The sequence below is a fragment of the Prunus mume genome, linkage group LG5 (genome assembly GCF_029339155.1).
Source record: "Prunus mume cultivar Tortuosa linkage group LG5, ASM2933915v1, whole genome shotgun sequence".
Classification (NCBI taxonomy): Eukaryota; Viridiplantae; Streptophyta; class Magnoliopsida; order Rosales; family Rosaceae; genus Prunus; species Prunus mume.
Window position 1 is genome coordinate 12134878 of NC_142702.1, and position 10280 is coordinate 12145157.

Genomic DNA, 10280 nt, shown 5'->3' on the forward strand with positions numbered 1-10280 from the left:
TATAAAAAAAGTCAGCACAAGAAAACACACGATGGTTATTTATAAACAAACGAAGTATTATATAATTTCACACGACGCAATGACATAGCAATCGACGTTATCATAAATTTATCATGACGGTACTTAACTAATGACGTGGTTAGTAGTTTCAAATGACGCAATAAATAAACCACCGACGTCTTATGCTATAATGATTTTTTTTTTCAACACAAATTTGTGTGTGAAATAAATATTTGATAAGGACAAACCTCATATATACTGCAAGCACAGTAGCCCCAATTTCTTCCATGCCTGCTATCTGCACCAAACACCTCCTTCTCAATTGTAAAGGTCATGATCTTCTCCTAAGGTGTTAGTGTCGTTTCCACATAATGACAAAGGGATTGTAAGGAAGATGGCACCTCCACCTTTGAATAATCAACTACTTCAATACGTTGTTTAAAGAAATAAAGCAAAATAAAATAACGTGGTAATTCAATAAACACGACGATTTAAAGAAAACAGCGTCGTCTGATAATAATTTAAACGACGGTAACAAAACACCGTCATGGTGAATAATTTATTACGTCATAGAAAACAAATTCTGACGTCTAATTAAAATGAAAAATTCATAGATAATGAATTTACCACAATTTCCTTTTCTGTTTTAATAAATAAATAGAGATATATAAGAAAGCTTGTACAACAATGTGAAAATTCAATTAAAAACAAAACTGCCGTGGAAATTTAAAACAAACGACGGTTTAAAGAAAATATCGACGTCTGAAATTTGAAAAACAAATAAAAAAAGGCAAAGTTATGAGAATATACCTTTTCATCATGCTTTTCTTCGTCTTGCTTTTCTTCATCTTGTTTTTCTTCTTTCTTCTCTTCATCTTGATTTTATAAATCCCTAGATTTTTGTTTTCAGTAATAAAGAAATATATATATATATATATAAGACAGATTGTACAGAAAGTAAAAAAAATTAAATCAAAACATCGTGGTAAGGCATAACATAAGACAGTATGTAAGAATTATGGACGTCTTAAAATTATTAAACGATGGTAAATAATAAACATCATGGGGATTTATCTATTACGTCGGTAAGGACTAAAACCGGCGTCTAAATCACCACAAAAGTTTTCAAAAATAACGACGTCTATTGGCGTGTAAAACAAGTAAACTAAATACGACATGGTATTGAAATCCAAACGACGGTTTATTAATAAAATCGTCGTGGTATGTATTTCAAACGACGGTTTGATTCATAATAACGACGTCTAATAGCTTTTTAAAAAAACAGAGAATTCAAAGTTCAGATATGTTACCATTTCTTCCTGCTTTTCCCCATTTTTGGCAGTATCATCCTCAAAATGTAGGGATCTCCCATCAGTTCCAGAGCAGCTTGCTTTGTCAGACATTGGTTTTTTGGGACTTTGCTCTAGACCTTGGTTTTGACAAGGGCTAGTTTTTGGTTTAAGCATGCTTGGATCAAAATTGGGGATGAGTTGGGAAAGCTGACTCAGTAAATGTTCCCTCTCAGCCTCTACCAATTGCTTGGTTCTAGCCTCCATCCTTAAAGTCTCTTCCCTTGATCTAGCTTCCATCTTCTTAGTCTCTTCTTGAAGGACAATTCTTACACTTTCCTTTAATTGATCGGCAAACTTTACCCTCTGTTGTCTAGGTAAATTGAAGTATTGCCTAGGGGAAATCCCAGCACCTACCCCTCTTACTCTCCCTGGATGCTCGGGACCCAAAGTCATGGTCAACACATCATTACTGCCAGATACACTGAGACTGCCTTCAGAGACTTGTTTTTGCAATTCATCCTAAAACAAAGATATAAAAAAAGTCAGAACAAGAAAACACACGACGGTTATTTATAAACAAGCGACGTATTATATAATTTCACACGACGCAATAACACAGAAATCGACATTATCATAAATTTATCACGACGGTACTTAACTAACGACGTGGTTAGTCGTTTCAAACGACGCAATAAATAAACCACCGACGTCTTATGCTATAATTACAAAAAACAGAGTAGCGATTCCAAATTCAGACCTGTAACGACGTTTTTTAAAACATCCTGACGTAGTAATATCATTCACACGACGCAAAATATAACATAAGACGTAATAAGAATTATCAGGGCAATACACACTTTAATAAAAATTTAAAACAGAGTGAGTAGGCGTACAATTAATTTTGCTTTCTCTGCCATCTTTGGATCCGGGATGTTACCATGTTTGTCTTGTCTAGCTTTCTTCCATTAGGTAGATCGATCAATTTCCACCCCGGGCATGGTTTCCTCCAATTGATCCTCCAAACCAACATATCCTTTTCGAGACAATCGATGATTGTACTCAAGTTTCTCCCTAATCTGTGAATGTTGAGAATGCACAGACACAAATTCTTGGGATAACCTTGAAGCTACAAAGGCATCCTATTCTGCTTTCTCTACGAATTTATATAGATCAGGGGGTTGGCTTAATTTCTCCTTCTCCTTGATGAATGGAAGGATATAATGCCTCGTTAGTGTAGACTTGAAATCCTTCCATTTCTTGGCAGCAAAAGATAACACCAGGTTCTTGCCCCCTTGACCTACCACAAAAGCCATGTCAATGGACCTGACTTTGAATCCTCAGAAATCGTTGTCGTGCTGGCTGGTTCTGTCTCAGCAGATGAAACAAACTTCATCTTCTTCAAGGACTTGTCTTGAGGAGTCACCATTACAAGCTCCTTATGATAAGTCCATAAATATACTCATTTATGTACTCTTTTTACTTAGGTTTTGTAGGAGAATTAGATTTAAAAAGGGCTTATTACTTTACTTTTCTGATTTTCAGCTTTTCTGCGCTCTTAGAAGGTTTTTAAGGAAAAATCAACTTTTTGGAGGAATTTTAGCGCAAGGCCAATTGGAGATGAAAGCTAACATCTTGAAGTTCAATCTGTGATTTTTCTAGAATATTCTACCGAGCCAATTGGTATAGTATTACAAGTAAAGCTAGCCCACGTGCAGACAAGACAGTTTCGTACATGTTACGTGAATGTGAAGAACGGGAGCCTTCCCAAATTTTACAAGTTACGTGTTATATATGGTTGGAAAGATAAGACATTTATCTTTCTAAAATATATTTTTAATGATTTTTCTACAAGGCCGAAGATCCCTAAATCGTGTGACAATTGGGCTGAGCTGTATTTCCCTGTGGAGTTAGGAATTGTGATTTTTACTTTTCTATTTGGATTCCTTGTTTACCAAGACTTCTTGGACGACTCTCAGTCAATTTTAGGGTTTATAACTTTGATATAAGTGATATAAAAGGCCAGCCAAGGCCCTGATACAGAGGATTCACGTCCAAAAGGGATCAACCGCGCAAGAGGAGAAAGCTGCCAACGAGTTCTTTCTTTTCCTTTCTCCTTTTAAGTTTCAGTTCTTATGTATTTATTTTTGAGTTCATCCAAGACATGAGTAACTAATTTCTTGTTAGTTAGGGCTTAATCTTGAAGCCCTAAACATGATTTCAATTCTATAAACAAGTTTGAATGGATTTTCAGTTTCTACAAGTGTGATGATTTCGGTTTCTCTATGTTATGTGAATTCTGATATTTTGTTTCTTTGAGTAGCTAACTTTGAAGCATGTATTGGAATTAAATTGTTGTAGAACATAGGTCAATTGCCATATTGAATGTGTTCTTGTTTGCAACGAATAATTGGGTTAAGAACTAGTTATGAGAAATCGATTCTTGAATTCCTAATAACAAATGCAATGTTTTAGGGTTTTTGTGACACTCATATTCTCTTTGATCTTAATAGATTCTTGATTGTTAATTTGAGTAAATGCCATACTAGATTTCAATTAAGAATACACGTATTCATGTAAATGCCATACACTTTACATGCACTTAAGAGAGAATCATGCAACTCGAGTCAAATGCCATGATCTTGTTGTGAGTGTCGTCATCATATGCTTACTAGAAATTTATTATCTATTGTTGTTTATGAATTGATTGATTGGTTAGAGGTGGATAGTGAGTCCTAGCTATTGTTCTTGATTGATTATAAACCAATTTCTCTTAAACTCTAATTTAAATTATGTTTTGTTTTGTTTTCCTTATTTTGTTTTATTCACAAAATCAAATCAAAACCCCCCTTGGTGTTGGCGTGTGTGTGGAAGTCCTTGTGTTTTCGTTGCATGACATTGATAAACATCTCTCTAGATTACAATCTCTGTGGGAATGACCCTTGCTTGCTTACTATACTATCATTTGATTTGTGCACTTGTAAGGTTTTAAATATTGTTGTTAAAAATTACCAACACCTTACCTCCATTTTTTTTCGAGCCAGAGTCCTTACTTTGGTCTTGAGAAACCATGGTTACAGACAAATCAAACCTGCAAGTGAAAATATTTCAAGAAAAAATTAAGAACACAAACAACGGTTATTTATAAAACATGACGTATGATAAGATTTTACATGACGCAATAACATAACATCAGACGTAATAAATGTTTAAAATGATGGTACTTAAACAACGACGAAACAATATAACAGAAGGCGTAATAAGAACTTATTACGGCGATATTTACATTCCGTCGTGATATTTAAACTCAAACGACGTTAATATTAATATAACATCGTGGTATTAACATTCACACGACGTGAATAATAAGATACCGTCGTCTATATAAGATTCCAAACCCTTCTTTCTTTGTCTTTGTATTTTAACAAATTAGGAAAAACAAAAACCATGGTTCAGAGAAATCAAACCTGCAATCAAACATTCACAGACAAAGAAAGAAGGGTATGGAATCTTATATAGACGACGGTATCTTGATATAACGTCGTGGTATTAACATTCACACGACGTGAATAATAAGATACCGTCGTCTATATAAGATTCCAAACCCTTCTTTCTTTATCTTTGTATTTTATCAAATTAGGAAAAACAAAAACCATGGTTCAGAGAAATCAAACCTGCAATCAAACAAGCAAATAAAAAAATGACGGTCATTTTAAAAACAACTTAGAACAACTTTCAGACGACGCTAGGATGACTGACGAACCGTCGTGGTCTATAAATTTAACCACGTAAATAAGAAGCTACCGTCGTCTTATTTAGTTGAAGTAGTTGTGTTCAAATTGGGAAACTTTCCCTCTTTGTCTGTATATTTTATCAAACTTGGAAAGAATTAAAATTATTTTGACCAGAAAAAAGGTAAACATATTTTCAAAACAAAAACCGTATGAGCATGTAAAACAGCAACAAAAATACTGAGAAATGCTTACCTTTTGCGTGCAATGAAAGCTTTCTCTCGGAGTTTGGTGTTTAAGTTCAGAGACGACGACGAAGACGAGAGGAAGACGATGAGATACACTGACAAGGAAAAAAGATGAAAAGTTTTCTCTCGGAGATTGAAATTTTTTCTCGGGTTTGGAAACAGTGCAAGTGTAAGTCAGGTAGACGAAAAGTTGAATATATAGACAAACCGTTTCATAAAAATAAGACGGCGGTTTACAGAGAAAGACGACGTATAAATAAAAAAATTATGACGGTAATTTTAACTTAGGACGTGGTAAATAAATACGATAGTAGTGTTGTAGGTACCGTCGTAGTAAACTCCAAAATAAAAGTCGATAAATTAATCTCTCACGTCATGGTACAAGGATTTAACACGTCGTTTTTTTTGTAATATACCGACGTGGATTATGTTATAATATACGACATATATTAAATAATAACCGACGTTGATGTTTACAATTAAACGGCAGTTTGTGTGTGAGGACCGCCGTGGGTTTTAAAGATTTATTGTATAAATTTGACGCTTTCTTTCAGTTTTGGTTTTCATTTAGGGTTCCAAGTTCTTCTGGAGGCTCATCTTCCTCTCTCATAGACACTCTCTCTCACATCTCAAAGACAATAATTTGGATGTCTTTCTCAAAGAGAAATGGAGCTTACTCTCCAACAAATCTATGTCCACAAGAAGAAGCTTGTCATCTAGCCTTCTCACTTCCGTGATCAAGCTTGATAGGAGACTTAGTGGTTCTGAATACTCCTTGCTTTCCATCAACAGAGATGCAAGCCTGGCCTCCACTCGCTGTCGAAGGAAAGTTCGCTTCTCAGACGGGTCCACTGCACCATTTCTTTGCAAAGGGAAATCAAGATCGGATGTGCTGTACTTTAGCTATGCATCAATAATACTACGTACAATTTTTGCAGTTTTCGCCTTGGGAATCAAGTTAAAGAAAGGCCTCAACTGGGTGAGAAGGTTACGAAGATCCTTTGCTCGATTTTCTTGTCTAAGAAGATCCGTCAGATTTGTGATAGCTCGTTCCTTTATCCGTGGAGCTTCAGAAGAAGAAGATGGGTTTTCAAGAATGCGATAAAGAATAGAAATGGCTTTAGATGGTCTCTAAAGCCTGAGCAATCGAATCAGTACTTGCTGGGAGATATGATGAAGACATTGTCAATGCTTTGAACTATCCAAGTCCTGCAGAAATAGAACAGACCAAACTATTAAAATCAAATAAAATTGAAACAACGACGGTTTTTTGTTCTACCGTCGTCTTTTTTTTGTCATCTTTTTTGTCGTCGTAGTATATTAAAGTAAGATGGTGGTAGGTTTATAATTACCGACGTAGATTATTGTTGTTAAACGTCGTTAAGTGTAATATAACCGACGTGAATTTTATTTTTTAATTATAAATAGAGTTTTTTTCCCAAATTCTTTCAGTTTTAGTTTTCAATTACAGTGCGTTATAAATAGAGTTTTTTTTCCCGATGAAATTTAAAAGTGCAAAGGATTTCATAAATGACGGAATTTAAAATGACGGAAATTAATGCTATAGAATTTGTAAAGTTTCTTGTTTGGGTGACTGATTTAAATCAAATATGAATATAAAAACAACGACGGTTTTTTGTTCTACCGTCGTGTTTTTTGGTCGTCTTAAATGTCATCGTAGTATATTAAAGTAAGATGGCGGTAGGTTTATAATTTTCGACGTCTTTAATTTCTACGTCAGTTACTTAATTCATTCTGTCGTTGGTCTTTTGCTCTGAGACTAAGACGACGCATTTTGTTTCACGACGTGGATTCTTTTTGTTAAACGTCGTTAGGTGTAATATAACCGACGTGGATTTGATTTTTTAATTATAAGTAGAGTTTTTTTTCACGAGTTCTTTCAGTTTTAGTTTTCAATTAGGGTTTCAACTTCTTCTTGTCCTTTTCTCTGTCTCACCTCACCTCTTAGGAGGCAATTGTTTGGATGTTGGTGCGTGTGTATGTTTGTCTATCTGATTCACAAACATACACACATCACCAATTTTCAAAAAAATTTCTCTCTGATTGCAAATCTGTGGCTGTTGTCGTGAAATTTTAGGAGGCAATTGTTTGGATGTTGATGTGTGTGTGCGTTTGTGTAGATACACAAACGCACACACATCATCAACTTCCAAAAAATTGTCTCTCTGATTGCAAATCTGAGGCAGCCGTCGTCAAATTTCATAGGCAATTTTTTGGATGTTAATGTGTATGTGCGTTTGTGTATCTCAAAGACACAAATACACATACATCATTAACCTCTAAAATATTATCTTTCTGGTAAGATAATGATGAGGAACAGAGTTCCATCTGGTAAGATTTCGTAACCCTTGGGATCTCAGAAAAATTTGATTATGTCTGTGGTTTTCTATATAAACCGTCGTGGTTATTTCAATTCTTGTCATTAAGTTGATCTACCGACGTAGGATAACAAAATTCAAGAAATAAATTGTTAAAAAAAATTCTTATTAAGACGACGGTTTAAATATAAGGTATGACGTATAATGTAATAACCCAAACTTTAATTAATATTTAGCTATTACTTTATTAAGGAAAAATGACACTTTTGCCCTTAGACTATTTTAGTAATTGAGAAGTTGACTTTTTGACCGGAGAGGATTTTGGAAATTTTGTTTGCACCGTTACGTAGAGCACGACGAAACGAGTTCGTAGACATGCGGCACGCTCGATTCCGAGATGTAACGAAGGAGGAAAGGTCTATAAACCAAAAGGACGTAATGGGAATTTTAAAATTGTCGGTGCTACAGTATTGCTACAGTACCCCGGTTCTATTTCTCCTTCTTCCTCGCGAGAGAGACCAGATTTTCTGGTTCTCTCTCTCTCTCCGCACATAGTCACCTTCAAGCAACGATTTCATCGCCATCCGAGGTCCGTTTTGAGTGAAATTTGTTGCAAAAGTTTCGTGTCGTTGTCCTCTACGTAACCCAGCTCAGCTCCGACGCCAACCGCAGCGAATCCACCGGAAAACTCGAAGGAAGTTGCCGGTTTTGACAGAATTTTCCAAGCTTACGTTCTCCCTCGATTCTTCACCAAATTGGACGAGTGAGGTATGATTTTCCAGCCATTTTTCGTAAGTTAGCTGCTGGTTGGGTTAGATTTCAGAAATTTTAAGTGTAGAGCGTTCGTTTTACAACTTAAGTTTCAGCCGGTTTTGAGGGTAAGATTCCGGCCACTTCCGGCCACTTTTTTGGGTAGGTCCAAGAACAAAAGTGGTTCCAAATTGGGTGCTTTATCTAAGTCAGGAGTTTGGGCAGGCGGTTTGGAGTTTTTCCGGCCGCCGGAAATTTCTCAAGCCACCCAAACTGCCGGCGCGTGTGGCGGCGCGTGGGCAGTCTGGTGGGGAGAATCCTCAGTTCCAGAATGATCCTAGTGTTCTCACGAGTGTGTAGAAATTCGCGGATCTCAATTCGGACGTCGTTTGAGTGTTAAGCGGACTTTTACATAGTATGCGTTATCCGGTTCAATAGTTTCGAACCATTGGATCGTGACCACTTTAAGATATGTTAATCTAGACCTTGCCAGGATTGTGTTGGATTCGACGGATCATGAATCGGAGTCCCGGATACTCCGGAATCGCGAACTCTAGGGTTAAGGTTTTAGAATCGTCGATCGTGTGATCGTGACGAATCTAACCGTCCGATCGAAACTAGATTAACGGGACGAATGTCCTAGGATTAAAGGAACGTATTGTGGGCACAGGAATAACTTTTAATTGATGCACGCACTTCTAGAAGCGGGGGTCGGGTTTTATTTAAACATTTATACCGAGCAGTTTTATTAATATATTTTATTCAGTATTTGAATCGGCATTCGGGCACCAGTTGACCCGCAAGAGGGACCTTCCAAAGGTCCAGCGAGCTCGGACCAACCGTGAGTGGACTTTTTGTTTTCATAAATGAATTTATGCAATTTACTTTCAGTATTTAATCTTGAATAATTTTTATTCAAAGAAAAGTGTTTTATAAGTGAGACATGTTTTTAAATATTATGATTTGCATGCTGCCGAGTGGAATATCCTTTAGAGATATAGAAAAAGAGAATTTTAGCTAAACATCAGATAAATGGCAGCAGAGTCCAGCCTTAACAGAAATTCAGTTATTTATCAAATTTTTCAACAAACTTTGCTTACTACTATTATTATTATTTTCTAAGCCACCTTAGGTACCCAGATATACAGATGTTGCCTTCGGATATGATGATGTCTACGGACATCCAGGTTGCCTTTGGATTTTATCGTTGCCTTCTATTTAGTCAAGGCATGCTTGATTGCCCCACGAGTTCCTTGGTACCCGGACTCGTGCGGAGCCGTGAATGCGGATCAGGGTTGACTACGGTCCCGAATCCTCGCTTTGCGGCTCGGGTTGACTCTGTGTCACCGAGACCGCCAGGAATTGACGGATATCGGAATTGATGGCAAACCAGAATTGACGGAAATAGAGGGGTACACCTAAGTGGTAGTTTTAAATGGATTTTAATGCTTTACAAGATTAATGTTAACCATGATTGTGTTTGGTATATAATGCATGAATACATTGATTTCAGTATGTGTATGATAAAGAAAATGAGTTAGTTTTGTATAATTGTATTTTTACTGTGGGGTTAGTATGTTCTTACTTATTTTTTTAACTTTGTTTTTGGGGTCCACTCACCTTTATAATGTTTTGCGCCCCCAGTGTAGACGTGCATCCGAGAGCCACCACAGGGCATTCCCGCTTCCCGTTCTTCCCCATTTTTGACGTAGGGTTCCTTGGTTCACCACGGTTACCTCCTTTGTAATTAAACCTGTATAGATGCTCTGAAAATTGCCCTGGAACATCTTTAACTGTTGGAACTTACTTACTTTTGTATACTGGCAGTTGGTGTATATATTTAGGTACTTGTTGACAGTGTAAACTTTGGGAACGTTCAATTTACGGAGACTGCCGAATTTTCGGTAGAAGTCGGATTTAAGG

General features: G+C 36.5%; 1 pseudogene; it reads right to left on the minus strand.

Moving 5' to 3' along the window:
• Positions 1–5874: 5874 nt before the first annotated feature.
• Positions 5875–6472, minus strand: LOC148916950 (26S proteasome non-ATPase regulatory subunit 11 homolog pseudogene; annotated as a pseudogene).
• Between the last annotated feature and the right edge of the window lie 3808 nt (positions 6473–10280).